Source organism: Tyto alba, unplaced genomic scaffold (genome assembly GCF_018691265.1).
Source record: "Tyto alba isolate M040663 unplaced genomic scaffold, T.alba_DEE_v4.0 Super-Scaffold_6, whole genome shotgun sequence".
NCBI classification, from domain to species: domain Eukaryota; kingdom Metazoa; phylum Chordata; class Aves; order Strigiformes; family Tytonidae; genus Tyto; species Tyto alba.
Window position 1 is genome coordinate 14,234,771 of NW_024881327.1, and position 16,916 is coordinate 14,251,686.

Below are 16,916 nucleotides of genomic sequence, written 5' to 3' on the forward strand. Positions count from 1 at the left end.
ATGGGGTCGTGGGGAGGAGCTGGAGCCCGACTTCTCTCAGAGTAAATCAGTGGAAGGATTAGAGGCAATGGGCATTGTTTCAGATCGTTGCAATGATTTCTCCAAAGCAATTATACACACATACACTTTAGATCCATAAATGCCTTCCAAAAGTTCTACTTCGAAGGAATTTGGGTCTATATGTATCTTAAGGAGACTAGTGCTTTCTTACCAAGTAAAGTTGAAACTGCATAATATCACATACATAAATATGTATGCCAAATGAAAGATGTACATACGTACATCTAAAATGTATAATTGTATTTAAATACCTTAAGTACATTTATTCTGCATTTAGAAATTACTGTGTTCTTTTTGTGTATTGAATGTTCTTCTGTTTTAATTTAAAGCTTGATAATCTAAACCATGAGAATTCTTTTCACTGTCAAGTAATCATTTCTAAATATTTTTTCTAGCATGTAAGAGATTAATTTTTTAGCAAAACCAGTTCTAAACATATCTGGCTGTACTTGTTCATGTGCCAAATGAGTGGAGAAGAAAATATAAAATTATGTTTTTAAAGACAATTCAGATTTTTTCTACCTCATGCAAATGGAAATCTTTGGTATAAAAAATGTGCACAAGATTTTAAAGAGAAGGGAAGAGAGGAGCAAATTCTGGGTTTACAGCTGTTATCTAATGGCAGCGATAATTAAAGAGCTTTCCAGAGTGTTGCCATTTTAATGTTGAAAAAAAGCATCGTCCAGATCCAGCTAATACTTTTTTTTAGTCTCATTTGCTTTTTAGAAAGGGTTTGAATGTTAAAAGTTGCAATAAAGACATTTAAAGCCCTTAATAGCTGTGGTTGTATTAGCAGTGGAGCTGCAGGGCAGTTACTGCACCTGGTAGGTGTTTTCCCTAACTCACAAGTATCACTACGGAGGACAGTGAGTGTGGGTGCAACACCAGCTCCCTTCTCCCTTGCCTCTAAAGGACAAAGGTGACAGCTTCCACAATGCTGATGGAGGTTTGGATGTGTTGTATTGGTGAAGAAGGAAATCGATAAGTATAGTGGTTTTATTTTGGAGGTGCTGTGCCCTTTCACAGCCAGGCCTCGTGGCTCAGTGCCATAAGTTAACAGGGTCCATCCTGCCTGAGAGTAAAGACTGTAGAAAGTAAGGTTGGGATAAGTAAGGCACGTTCCTCTTCCATATCCTGACTGTGCCTCTTCCATGACGGGCAGAAGATCACGGGGCACCTAAGTTAATAAAGTGATGATAAAATCTTACAGTGGATGTCACGTAAGAGGATTACTGGGTGATTTGCAGTATTCTACCTCAAATAATTTACAGAGGAAAAATGACATTGCATTGTACTTCAAAGACCAGTTTACTTGCGATGCTTTAACTCTTAGCGCTTTTTGCCCTTTTGTATTAAATTGCAGCAGTGATTTTTCAGGCTACTTTTTCCCTATCTTAGGCCTTCTTTTGGAAATAACAATATTTCTAGACAAAATACATGTTTTATTACTGCACCAGCTTCCAAACTCCATGGAACAGATCACATCTTGACTTTTGGTAGCACAAAGTAATGATTTCTTAGAGACTTATTAACAGACCTGAGTGAAAATGGCAAAATACATCAAGAAACAGTTAACATGTAAAAATGAGTGCTTCAGCTCCTCCCTTACCTCTCTTCTTCTAGCTTTTAGCAAACAACAGTTTACTGTTATCATTAGCTCTGCAGAAGAAGCAGAAATATGGCTGGTACTCAATGATATGATATTGTCCTCTAAGCTATGCCTCTGAAAAAATATTTTAAATTCCCAGATTTGAGTGCTTATATCAGAAGTAGTTTGGATGGGATACCACTGGAGGGAAAGTGTTGGATTCCTTAAAATTTCTGTAAGATTTCTGAAAGGGAACCCCTTAAAAAAACTAGAACAAACATCTTTCTGCTTTCTTTGCACCTTGGACTGTGATATCATGAGGCACATAAACAATAGTGAAAGAAAAATAAATTAATTAATTTTATAGTAGCCTACTCAAAAAAAAAAAAAAAAAAAAAAAAAAAAAAAACCAAAACCAAAAAACCCCCCAAAACAAAAATGCCCTGTGAAAAGCATGTAGGTGCCCAGAAAAAATATAAAAGCCTGCACACAGTATTTATCATCTTCCCTTACTATGTTTAGATAGATAGTTCCTTTTAAGTAGCTTCCTTTTCATCAAAAAAATAGAGATTCATTGGCTTATTTCAGGTCTCTCTTGTGAATACATTCATTCAAAGAACAAAAACTACTCCTTGATTCTCACACCACTCAGACACCACTAAAATTGATCCTGCTCCCATAAAAGATCAGTGAGGAAGCAGTGAGAAAGCCATTAACATGCAGTGGCACAAACCCGACCAATTACATGTTTATGCCTTCAGCATTTGTCTGGTGAAGACAATGCCAAGAACGAGGACCCTCCTGGAATAGACTGCAGTCTTTTGGTGTAGAAGCTTCCAGGGTGTTTTCCAGTGGCTTTCCATTTCACCAAGAGATTGGGCAGTCTTTTCCTACTGCATTCAACTTTGAAGGGAGCAATGTCAGGCTAACAGTTGAGGGACCAAATTGACTCCTCAGGAGTGTAATGCTGTTGTAGCTAAGAAAACCTACCATCAGTTTACATGGAGGGACCACAAGGTACAAACTGAAATGATAAATGAACCCCTGAGGTCTACATAAACCGCGGGGATGGGATTTGACCGTTTTAGTAGATGGTAAGCCTTCAAGAAGCAACTGTATACCAAAGAAAAGGGTTAATGTAAGTGACAATTCTTGCATCAATGTTCAATACTAAATATGTGCCTTAATGCGTGTTAAAAAGGAACCGTATCAGTCATTTTGCAGCAGGCCTCATCACTAGTGCTTGGTGAAACCCTCCCATGTATTTTTGTCTTTCGCTGTAGAACTCTTCGGGCATTTTGTCATGGCTGAACACTAATACTTTGCTATTCAGGATTTCTGTACTCCCTTCCAAAAGTGTATGATGTGATCCATATATCTAGGTCTTATGTGTTGTGAAGGCTAATTAAGTAAAACTTCTATTGGTCTTTATAGTCCATAAGAAAGAGCTGCTATATACAACCATTGTTAAGACTGAGTGCGTAGTCAAATCAGAGATCTTCGATCATGACAGAAAGTTTCTCTGCTAAAGAGGGGTGGGGAGAAGTGCAATCTTTGAGGTTGGATAACTAAGTAAGTGCCGTATTGAATTAGGACCTAAATTTGCTGCATTTTCCTTGTGTGATATTGTCACGTTCCATCAAGTGCCATAAATGCTCACAGGAAAATAGCAAAGTGTCTTATACTGCACAGGATATCAGTGTACCGAGAGATATTTTGGGGAAGGCTAAGCCTGAGAAGAAACATGACATAAAAGCTGGACCACCTGTTGGGGAAAGTTGCCTAGCATTCAGAGGTCTTTCCACTGCTTTCAGAGTTATCATGCGGTTACCACTTACTTTGCTATTAGAGGAATCCCTTTGTAGACTCCTTCAGATTGTCAATATAGTAACTGTGTTGGGTTGGTGACGTGTTCTTTTTTGTTTTGAGAATGTGTGAATGCACACACCTGATGAAATGAATTTGGTATACCAGTTCTAGGATGCCTGTTCATTAGTGTCCTCCTGCTGTTCACATTTTATTAATGAAGCAACCCATCACCCCCCTACCAGCAGACACTTAATTCCTTCCCAGAATCCATCTGCTTTCCATGGTCCTTTGAAACCAGCTTTTTATGGAATCAGCTTTAAGAAAGCCTTATTTCCATGGGTCAATTAAATACCAAATATTGTTATTTCATGGCTACAGCTTCTTTAAAATGTCTCTTAGCTATGATTAATTCTAAGATGATTTCTGGGGAGGGGATTGGACAATCAAGGTCCTATTTTAAAAGAAATTTATTCTTACAGCAGATCATGATCATAAAGGTAGAAAATTAACTCAAAATGGAAAAATTAAAAGCACGATCCTGCAGCTCTTCCTTACTCAGGCCCTGCTTAGATAAGTAATCACACTGGTTGTTTATCATGGCATGCATGATATTTTAAAGATAGTTTAATGATGCATATTTTAAAAGTAATGAGAGAATGCACATATGCATCTATGATGCTTATATTTGTTACAAGCTTAATAAAAAATGACTATACACATATACTTACTTTAGATGCAATAGAGAATGTGTGTATTTACAATAATATTTCAAGAATATCCATCACCCTTTCAAGTACTGAAATGAATTATGCTTATAGTCAGTATATCTCCTAATGGCATGCTATTATGTCAGCTACAAGAATACGTATTTTAAATACACTCTGTATTTCCAACTGGAAGTAAAGTTTTTGACAAATTTAAGAATCACTTTCTATATCTTCAATATTATGAATATATAAAAATACATTTTAAGCCTTTATTAAATATTAAAAGGTGTCACTTGTATGACCTCTCTACTTTTAAAGGTCACTTTCATGCTTCAGGTTGGTGTCACTACTGAGGTAATAATAAGACTTTAACATATAGTGGGACATCACTGAAGAACTGGTGGCAGAAAGTTTAACAGAATGGATGTTGTGGGACCTAAGAACCAGTACGGTTTGCATTTAATTTGTGCTGAATGCCCAACTTTATCTTCCAGCTCAACATCTGCTGCTGAGGTTGGGGGAATATGTAAAAAGATTTGCAGTTCACCTCTAACTTTATTATATAAATTATTAATTTAACCACTGACATTCAGCTTATCCCTCTCACATATTTGCACTGTCTGGGATTTTTTTAAGTTGAGACAACCTGATCTGTGGTATTTTAGATGGTAGGTAATAGATTGTGAACTGTCTCTAAACTGAAATGAGGTGACCCATAACTAAAGAGGAAAAAATTTCTGTACTCAGTAACCATTGCATATGTGTAACTAATGCTTTGATGGAGACTACTTCATCTTCCTGTAAAATCTGAGAGTTGTGGCATTTGAGACCTGTGAAACACTTATGCAGCACAGATGTAACTCGCAATTCTCAATACGGGGTTAAGACATTTGGGTGGTGGAGCTGAATGTACAATTGCGTTTTTGTAATGCTGCCAGTGGATGAGGTAAAATTCTCTTCTCTGGACTAGTTTGTGTGTTTGTACCTAGACAGGACAGTGATGGTGGTGGTGGTAATCGTTCTGGGTTTTGTTCCCATAGTCATTCCTGTCACTTGCTTCACAAATCATAGTGGTTGTCTGCCAGTCTCAGCAAGGAACAGCTGTTTGGAAAACCTGAGCCTGAAAAATCAAACATGATTCTTCTTCCTTGAGATAATTCTGTCAGATAGATTGAAAGTTTATCAATTGGATGAAGGAGAAAAATGGTAATTGCCTCTGGTTTTATTGTAAGAAGCTGTACTTGGGCTAACAATTCTGTGTTAAATTTATGCTATACATACACGCGTACATACCTATATGCTTGATATAAGAAGAAACAGGGCACTCTGTTTTTTAGCATCACGTATCAGTCATGATTTTCTGCTCAAAAAGATACAGTGCCTTTCAGCCGTTTAGTGGAGTTACATGGATGCATCTTTCAAGTGTTTGATTTTTTTTGGGTTTTTTTTTTTTTTTTGCTAGCTTTTGCCTAGACATCCTTTCTGTTAAAGTGCATAAATATGTAGAGCTATAGAAAGGAGAATGTATTAATTCCATGTTGAGATGCATATGCAATGTTGGAAAGTCACCATATCCAGTCCTGGTCTAGGCTATTCTTGTGTTTGTCTAAGCCATTAAGTTTGAAAGTGTTTGAGAACAGTGTGAACCATGACCTCTGGTACAAATATTTCCATTCTATTATTACACTTTATAAACCCAGTTTTTTGGAAGTAGCATCGAAGTGATACTCCTTCTGTGTACACTGCTGATTTATGAAAAGCTACAACTTTGAGGAGAGCATTCAGTTAAGAGTAAAGATTCAGATTCTTGACCTTCAAATATATAGCCAAAATCTCAAGGTAAGATGAAGGATTTATCATTATGGGAAAAAAATAATTTCATCTCCATAAGCATTTACAAATAAATCCTGAACACAGATAAGGAAATAATAAATAAATAGTCTAAAACAAAGGAAAGATGGGACTTTGAAACAGAGGGAGATGTTTTGGTATGTGAGGGAGATGTTTTGGTATGTGCCTAATAACTAACATAATCACATTTCACTGTACTTTAAGTAGACATTGATTTTCCATGCTCTGTGAATGTCTAACAAAGTCATACCAGGCTGCACAGTATCATAATAAAAATTAGGATTTGCCATATCTGGGATCCAATGACCATGCAAGCTAGAACTCTAGATATTTTTTTCCTCCTTCTATTATTTTTGTGTTCAATACATCTATGAGAACTTGCTGTTTCTTAAAACAGCCTAGACCACGTAAAACTTCAATGCTGGCTGCACTGTATGTCCATACTTCCTTTCAAAAAACAAGTATGTTTATTAATCAGCTGTTAACTGATAAAAATTAAAAAGGAATTTCTAGTCTCCAGTGTTTCATGCTGGAATGATATGAAAAGAAGAAATGTGAACACTTTGCATTGCCTCAAAAAGTTCAGTTTTTAAACAATGAGTTATAGAATTTTAATGTCACATGTTTCAATTTAATAAGGAAACTATGTCTTCTTAATAATAGGAGACGGTATACTGAAATATAAAATAGTAAATATTGTGTTATAATTCATACCTGGAGGTGAATGTTTCAACATAAATCATATAAATGAAAGCCTCAAAATTATATGTTTATTGTATTACAAGTAGCATACAGCATAGTCCCATCTAAAATTTCAGTGAGACCATCATAGTCCTGTAAACATTGTTTATGTTAATGGTCTCCTTTTCTTTTGACCAGCTGTATTGATTTGGTTTAGCGGTGAATTACAGAAACGTTTTAACATCTAAATACAGGTTCATCATCCAGTGAGGACTGGATGAATCTGAAAAGAAGGTGCAAGTGAAGAAACGGTGAAAAATGTGGCCTTACTGTTAGTCTTTGTCTATTGCTACCTCATTGTCTTTGGAGATAATGACATTTTTCCCCAGTTTCCCTTCTTTATTCGGAGAAGACCCTTCTGTACACTTATGGGAATGAATGCGATACTTATTCTACAGGTATTTTACAGATAGATATTAGGCAGATAGTAATTTGTGTGATGACTACTGTGTTGTAGCTGGATAGATTTATTTCTGTTTGCATTATTAAAATATGAAAATAATCTTAAAAAAAAAAAATCATATGTTTTTTGTTCCAATCACAGCAATGCTGTTTTCTTTGCAACAAAGTGCTCCACAAAAACTGTAACTTCAAATGTAAACATGACTCCCAGTGCCCCCTGCCACGTACACAAACAAACCACCTCATATCAACCTGAAATTGCATTTTAACCATAGCAACCTGAACACTTACCTTCTGAAATGCTTCATTAATGAAAATACCAGGAGAATTCTTTTCATCTAGAAAATTACAGTGATTTAGAAATATTTAGTATTTCATTTGCAAGCTGCTAACCTGTAGGGAGTCATTCACTTTGGTCATTCAGCTTGTTTTATTTTTGCTTTTAATTCTTTATGTTTCTGCATTAATTTCAGGCTTGCCACTATAATCTCTGGGCAGAACCTAAACATTTTATAAGGGAATCTTCTAAATGTTCTGTGCTTCAGGGGATTTCATTGTGTGGGGTTTTTTTATGTCTAAGACTACATGAAATATAAACCTAAAACATGGTACAACCATATAAAATATAAAACAGCCTTTTCTTGATAAAGAAAAACATTAACTCTAGATTCTTCTCTTTTGCCTTACCATGAGTGTGTGCTCAGTGGCACACTTGAAAATTGGGGCCTCATGTTCTGGACAGTATGTGAAGAACATGGTTTTAGGACTGTAAAGCATTCGGCAGGTGTACCAGTTTTGTCATCTCCCACATCCTATGATTTGTTCATACCGCTTGCATCAGCACAATACCATTTAAAAAAGAAGTAATCCAGTGTACCCTTTTCCTCCAAATCCCCAAAGCAGTAACACAACAGTTCAGCATAGCAACTGAAAGGGAAATACTTGACAATCAATTATTGCAGATTATTCAGCTGTGTTCTGAAGACAACAATATCATAGAATCACAGAATCGTTTAGGTTGGAAAAGACCTTTAACATCATTGAGTCCAACCATTAACCTAACACTGCCCAGTCCACCACTAAACCACGTCCCTAAGTGCCACATCTACACATCTTGTAAATACCTCCAGGGATGGTGACTCAACCACTCCCCTGGGCAGCCTGTTCCAATGCTTGACAACTCTTTTGGTGAAGAAATTTTTCCTAATATCCAATCTAAACCTCCCCTGGTGCAACTTGAAGCTATTTCCTCTCATCCTATCGCATGTTACTTGGGAGAAGAAAGCGACACCCACCTCACTGCAAGTTCCTTTCAGGTGGCTGTAGAGAGTGGTAAGGTCTTCTCTGAGCATCCTTTTCTCCAGACTGAATAACCCCAGACTCACCAACTCCAGAATATATGGTAGATAATGCAGTCAGTGTAAAGTATGCAGACTTGTGTCATGGTGGCACACAAAATTCTCACCATGCGCAGATGCGGCGTATTAGCTAATGTGTGCATGGCGTGTGGACAGTTTGTAATATGATTTCTACTGAAAATACAAACAAATTTTTTATGTTAGGAAGTTACAAACAAATCCACAACTCCTGTTGCTCCCTCAGGCCATACTTTCTGGCATAAAGACAAAGCCAGGCTCGTTGTTTCAAATGCTTCATAGTTTCTCCTTCATAATGTAGGTTTTTGTGAAGTATTTAGAAAACCAATACCAAGTTTTATTTGTTTATCTAGTAAGGTAGCAATCACTAGAAAGCAAATTCAGTAATATTCCCTTATTGTCCTTGTCCTAAACCAAGCTCAATTCTGTGCTTATTAGAAATTGAAAATAAGAGATGTGTATTAGATGTTAGAGAAAGGTTAATCAACCAGAGAGAGAACCCAAATAGTCAGGTCATAGTTTCCACTGTTGTTCTGCTGGTAGTATTCCTGACACTGCAAACACCTGAAGAGATCACAGTGCTCCCATTCCCTTGTTTTAGGGAGAACCGAGTTCCTTCTCTGTATAAAATATGTTTTCTTTGAGAAGGTATCAGGCTCACAGGGCCAAATTTTCTAACTCTTCAGTGTTAGGTTTTCATATTACTTTTGATAATAGTGAATGTAAATTGTACAAAAAACTTTTTTAATGATTTTATATCCAAGGGAGAACAACTATTGATATACATATTAAAAAAAAAAAAAAAAAAAAAAACCAAATGTCCTGGCTGAAAGAAGCTCTTAATGGAAAATATTTTTTCATGCTCCCTGTGAAGTACGGGATTAAGAAGTCCCAAGTTTCCTTCACCAGCCTTAGTTTGGATTTTTGGCACTGAACAGACAAAGTTCCTGCAGTTTAGCTTTTCAAACAACAACCTCAAGTGGAGTAGACGGGAAGTAGTTTAAACTCTTTTAGGAGTGCTTTTTGTTGAGAAGAGATGTAGACTGCTAGAGTTATGCTGCACTCAGTGCACACAGTGGTGTGTGCTTTCCTGAGTGAGGGGGGAGTAAAGCTGTGAAGAAGATGAAATATCTTTGGAGCTTTCTTATGAGAGGTGAAATTGATAGTGGCTAAAACGTGTAAAGAGTCTAATCAGAACAGAATGATGTATCAGGGGAAAATACAGCAAGAAAGCAAATACATGTGAAGAAAAGAAAAGAAAGTTACATTTGTGATGGCTAATGAAAAGTGAGAAGATGCTACTTAGTCAATGTTTCCATTAATTTTTCATCACATCCTGAGAAAGAAAGCAGTGCCACAGCTGTTTGGCTTTGAAACTAAGAATCTTGTGATAGCTGCGATGCCGTGGATGATTCATGGATTGGATGGAGGCTCTGTGCTTGGTTAATACTCCATTTTTATCATCCTACAATCCTATTCTATTTAGTGTTAAAAGCAAAGAAATTAAACCAAAATTACAAAAGCCAGGCCATTTTAATCTCAGAGGTTCTGAAAAGTATTTTCCTGTGCATCTCGTGCTCAGAAAGACTGCCTTCAATATGGACACCCTATTTTTTAACATCAGCTGCAAGTCTTCTGCTGATCTTCACCAATCCTCAGTTAAATTTCTTTTGACTTCTAGTAAATACTGACCTCAGGACCCTTCTTTCTTCAGTTCTCAACTAGAACATCAGATACAAGAACTTTCAAAAAGGTAATGATGGTTGTTTGGCCTATTTTATCTATCATATGTTTTAAGTCATGCTCCTTATGATTCTGAAAGCAACCCCCTTGCTCACAAAAGAAAATGAAGCAAAAATGAAATTGCACGGGCTTTTTTCTTTCCAGTGTATAAAGCTGTATATTGCACTTGTGTTACACAAGCATCTGCATGACTGAAGAAACCAGGAGATTGTGGTGTGTACAAAAATAGGTGAAAAGCTTTCCCAGCACAGTGGCACTGCAGTCTTTAACACAGCTCAGGAAACAAGCACCAAGCTTCTCTTGGAGCAAAATACTATTTAATGTCAGAACTTTGGTTGTATTCATATACATGGCTTATTCGTGGAACATTCACCAAAGCTAAAATAAGTATCTCAGCATGTCTTCTTAGAACCTGGAAATTATATAGAGCTGTATAATATTAGAAAGTAAAAGATTAGTCCATTTTAATGCTGGTCACAATAAAATACCTCCATATGCTTTCAAAACGGAACCATTTTCTATAGCCAGAGGTGTTCTCTCAGTTACTTTTTAATGTATCCTTTTGTTACATAAAATTTAAAAGAATTAATATATTAAAAAAATATTTGAGAAGCATTATACAAGTATTAATGCTTCCCCTGAATTTGTTAAACTTACTCCTTGATAGAGGGAATTATGATGTATAACACTTGTTAATTTCTGAGAAGACATAATTTTAACTTCAGCTGTGTCATTTTATTCTGTGAAGCTGCTTATTAGTTGTAGCAGCGGAGCCTTGCAAGCATTATGCATTATAAAAAAAAAACAAAAAATACGAGCTGCTGTCCAGACTCATCATAGTGCCTGATGTAACAAAGTGTAGGCTGTAAGGCTGTGGAATCCCGTACCCATCAACCCAAAAGGAAAACAAGATGCAACAGCTCAAAACTCTGATTCAGTATCTCCCCATTCTGTAACCAATTTGCACTGCATAAAGATAATTTAAATTAAATATGAGCCTTGCAGATCGTCGGAGTTTAAGTGTGTAAGCAGATTTCCCATTTTCCTGAGAAAACCTTGATCCTAATAAGCTGAAAAATTTTATCATGACTCTCAGTTTGTCTTCCTACCTGCACTCCCACATACACATCCAGAAGGAACTGGTGAAACGCATGGAGTTTTGCTGGTGCACATGAGGAGCAAATGCTGCCCGATGCATTTAATCAAAAAAGCATTGGCTTTCAGATTCACCCAAGGGTGACACGTATTACTTTCCTGGCCAGTGTGATATTGCACATATTTTTGCATGCCAAGTTGCATCAGGCTACCACAGAGAGCAAACAAGTGAAATAACAAGTCCCCCTGGTGCACCACAGTATAAAATCTGTGACGCAGATTCCCTTAGTTCTGCACATAGCACAGTTGAGAGCTAGAGCAGTAAAAAGACAGCCTTATGCTGCTGGGACCTGGTCCGCTTAAGCCAGGTCCTCAGGGAAAGTACCGGGAGCTCACTCATACTGGAACACAGCAGGTAGGAATCACCAGGCTGTCAGAAACTACCAGCCAATCCATTTTGCAGGTGACCAAGGCCACTTTCCCAACTGTATACCTGTGGGAAATAGAACCACACTACGTTCTTTAGGAGAACACCTCTGAGAATAGCTGCACTGGCTTTGAGGCTGTGGGGACACAAAGTGTAAGGTATTGCTTCTAGGCTCCAGGAAAAAATGGGATGAAAAAGGGCATATGACATTGCTCTTCTCCAGTGGAGTGCCAGGGTACAAGGTACGTATTGCAGCAAAGTGGCTACATTCTTTATGGTAAACCAGTAGATTTTGAGATAAGGACATTTTTTTGCATCTAATTCCTCATCAAATAGTCTCTACAAGTTGTCCCAAAGTAAAGCCTAAGGGCAGACAGACTCCTGATGTTACCCATAGAAATGCTGTATCTGTGCATTATCATTTCTTTCTGGGAAAAATAAGAGAATCCCAGAGAGGCCAGAGTAGACTCTGGAATGTCCTTGGCATGAGGGATTGATACCCTTTGTGCATTTTTGTATTATGTACCTTTGGGTATTTGTGTATTTTCATCATTATTAAGGTCCTGATGCAGCAAGGTAGGGAAGCCTTTTCGTAACTTTCAGTGCAAGAGGATGCCTAATTTTGTAGTGAATGACCTCAACTAGAATACCTCTCTGAAATACTGGAGAGCATCTGCTCCTTCTTTGTTATTCCCAGATGGAGTAATCTATAACACCTGAAGTGATGTTTCTGCTTAAAGTGCCTTGCAGTCCAGCAAAGTCAGCTGTAGTTTAACCTTCAGATTTGGATGCAGATTGTGTGACTCCCCTGCAGTAAATTTTTAATATCCATAACATAGTCAGAGAGCTTTGGTGTTGGATTTGGTATGGAAGGCAACAAGCTCTGCCAACATATGCAATGTGCTGTTATCACAGGAAGGGGATGATATGAGAGCCTGCCAGTATTAAAAGTGCATTATAGTTAAACCTTCTGTATTCTGGTGTTGGACAATGAGCTTCAGGATTCTCACTGTAAATATAACATACTGTATTTGCCTAAGCTTTCTAACAGCTCAGTGTACAAGTGATTTCAGTTACAATATAAATGAAAGAAGAGGTGTACCTTACAGGTCATTCTATACCTCTGCATATTGGATTTAAAAAAGAAAACCCAGCCTCTAAAATAAGTCATTTGGAATTGTCCTTGAAAATTGTCAAAGACTAATTATTCTGCTAATGTTGTGTGACTTACTCAAAGGCTATTTTTACCATGAAATTTTCATCACAATGAGAATGCTTCATTCTGCTTCAGTAGTTAGTGATATGTCCTTGAAACACAGGTCCTAGGTTTTGAAATTATCAAGGGCTTTCTAAAGTGCAGACCAGTTTACTTTGTAACTGAGCTGGTTCTCTCCGTCTCATTGCATTTAACAAAAGTGAGTTTTTATAAGCAAATGCAAAAATTTACCACAATGCCTGCATTTGAAACCTCACACACTTAAAATATATGTACATATGTGAAATAATAAATAACAATATTGTATGATTTTTCGAATGTCTAGGTCCTTTGTACAAGGTATCAGAACATAAATGATCATTAGTAGATCCAAATATATCTATACTAGAGCATGTTGTCCTTTTCTTCTCTTTTTATTTACTACAGGTGTTTCGTTATGAAAGTAGTAGTATAATGTCACGATGTCAACAAACACTCCTTGAATGGTGCACCCCTTGAAAGGGGATTAAAAACTCTAGGAATGTTTTTGGAGGAATTTTTGAACAGTGATCATGATGGTTCTTACCAAGGGGGTACACTCTGTTGCATTTGCTTGGACTCCAATGGATCTTACAGTCTTGGAGAAAGGCAGATCCATAGTGCGTGCAAAAAATCTTCTTTCTGTTTGCAGTGCTCTAACTTTGGGCAAGGATTTCTAGACAAGCCTCTTCACCATTCCGTTGAACTCCCATGTTACTCTCAAACTCTTATTTATGTTTCTTTGTATATGTGGGAGAAATGGAAGAGTACAGGGCATACCTTCATCCAATACGTTTTCAAGAAAGAACTCAAGTGGGAAATAGCTGTTGATCCAGAAATTCTGAGACAAAGTAATTTATTTCTTTAGCAACTTCAAACAGTATTTTTCTTCAGGCCTGTTACTTCATGCCCATAATCAGTTATGAAAAACGGTTTCTAAAACATTTAAAACTACAGGTTGGAAAGATTATGGTGGAGAAAGGTGGTTCTTCTTGACACTGGCATTGTTGTTCTTGTGGAAATACAGGATCCTTTGATTAGGAGTTTGTCAAGTCTCTTTTGAAGCTGTACAATGTATCAATCTCTCTCTGGAAAAGTTTGAAAGGCTGTAAGCAAGGATGCTGTACACAAATACCTGGGGATATTTACTAACTTCTTCTCTCCAGTCATCAATCACTTTGGCTGGGCCAAACTGTCAAGATCTGGAGGTCACTTGGTTAATGAGGCATCATTAACCCTTTCCAGCATTATGTTATACCTTCCAGTCATTAACACCCATATCAGATTCCCAGCTACCAATCCTTATCTTCAGGAAAACATCCTTAGAGTCTTCTACAGGGACCAGCACGAAAGTAGAAATTATAAATGGATGGCTTGAAAGCTTGGAATGAAGAGGAATGATATGTTGCTGTTGCTTGCCACACTTGGTTGTAACTGAACCAGGAATTACAATATTATTACAATATTATTATTGTAATATAATTACAATGATATGCTAAATTGGAATTGGTGAGCAGATGTCAGGTGTAAGAAGCAACTTTGTTCGTATTAGAACTGTTTTGGAAGGATGAGGATTGTTTTTGCATGAGGCTGTGTGTGAATGAAGACACTTGAGAGGGGGGTTGCAATATGAGTGTTGACATATAAAACAGTGGATTTATGGGTCTTAAGATAAGCAATATTAAACACCTCACATTCTTCAGTTCAGATAAATAGAGCAATTTTTGTGTTATCTGTTTCAGATAAGCAGGTCTCTGAGAAATGTATTGTTGCAATCATCTGTACTTGATAGCTTACAGCTAGGGCTGTCCATTTGGCACTGAACCACGTAATGCAGCCCGTGGATCTAGAGGACATGTAAAACTGACGCAGTAGTAAAATATTTTCCACTTCATCTTAGTGTGGGTCAGCAATTCATTTAGCACTACGGTCTGGTCAAAATGTTTGTCTGTTTTTAAGCTGGTGGGATCGGTTAGCTCTGTCATGATTAATGTCTTTGTTTTTAAAGGCTTTTTTTCTGAGGTTGACTGTAGACTAATTTCCTGTTTTCTTACTTTTTAAAAATTTTTTTAAGAACACCTCATCCTTAAAGGTAATGATTTTGATTGAACTCTTCATTTAGCGAAGTGTTTGTAAGGGAATTTCCTTTTTCACATGTAAAAATTATAGAAAGGGAGGACTCTTACAGATAACCTAAGATTCTCACAAAACTGTAGCTTTGATTTTCTGGGCAGTCATACCTGCAAGCCAATCTCTGCTCTGTCCTCTCAAAGAAGTACATTTTTTGCCTGCTCCCCTCTTACACCTGCAAAAAGGAGGAAAATCTGTATTTCAAATAAAAGGAGTTCTTTAGGTTAGTCTTCATGTCCTCAGCAGCCTAGAAAAACAAAGCATAAGGTGAAAAAGCAAACACCTGCACTCCAGATCAAACGTTTGGGGAGTATCTGTGCTTTCTTTACAAATACCACAAGTACCTAGATGTCTAGTTAAAATTAGCCCTAGCAAAAGTGAAAGCTGGCCTCATGCTAAAGTTCAGTTGTAATTCACTTCTGCCCGACTTGCAATCCATTGATATGGGTGAAAAGACTGTCACTGACTTAATTAGGAAGCTTTAAAAATGAGCCATTATTTAAACATGTCATCCTAGAAGGAAAACAAACAAACAACAAACAAGGGGAGGTGTATAAAAGTATTATTTAAGGTGGTGTAAAAGTTTTATCGGCTAGGTGACATCGGTGAGGATGACTTCTATTTGTTTGCTTGTTAATTTATGTTGTTTATTCCTTTGTTTCTTATCAAGTACAGTCTTCATCAATTTCTTCTAATAAAAGTCCAGCTAGGGATCTCCAAAATAAGTTCTGACTTGCTGTTGTGTTCAGAATGACTAGTTTCAAGTTTTATTATATATTATTCAAAATACAAATTTGATTGAAAGAGTAGAAATGGTTATAAGTCTTGCTTTGTGTAACACATATACCATCAGCTTCCTTTCCAGTGGATAATAACTCACGCAAGATTTCTAGAGTGTAGATTGTCATCAATACCAATATACTACTTGCTGGCAATTAGTATGTGGAAGGAATTGGCATTTCTAAACAGTAATTAAGTTTTACCTTCATTAATCAACACAAGACTAAAGAGAGTTCTCTCTTACTTACATAGCAAGGAAGGCTGCAGGCTGTAAGTAGGATCGATCAAACTGCCTCCTCATGTTCTTTTACAAAAGCTATTTCTTATTTATTGTAATGAACATGGCTATGAAGAAGCTGCATGGAGTGTGATGAGCGTGTTGATGAAAGATGGTCAAACGGATGGGATGAAAAATAATGTTTATGTTTGCAACAAAGAAGTGCATTTCTTAATTGTGGCCTAAACGTTACAGCGTTTATATGGTGACTAATACCAAAAAAGAGATTCCTGTGAGACTCTGGAGGTTCAACTCTTAAATATCACATCATCACCATATCTCCATTTCTTCAAATGCAGAACAGGGAGTACCTGAAACCAAGAACTGAAAAGCGTCTAAAAGGACTATAGGTTACTGTTAATATTGCTATCTACTCAGAGGAAGCTAGTCTAGTTTGACTGTTCAGTGATGTGTTTTCATTCATACTCAGACTATTTGTATAGGAAGGGAAAAAAAAAAAAAAAAAAAAAGAAAGGAAAGATTATGTTAAATGTTTTAATTAGCTAATTTGAAAACAAAGACATATTTTATGGGTTTTACTGATAGCAACTGAAGTAAATGAAACTGCAGTTGTCTGGAGGAGGCGACTGTTTATCTCAATAAACTGTTTCTCATTATGATACATAGAAGGAACACAGTTTGATACCCAGATAGAATAAAAAATCTGTAGGGATCAAGTTAGTAAAGTAATCTCTT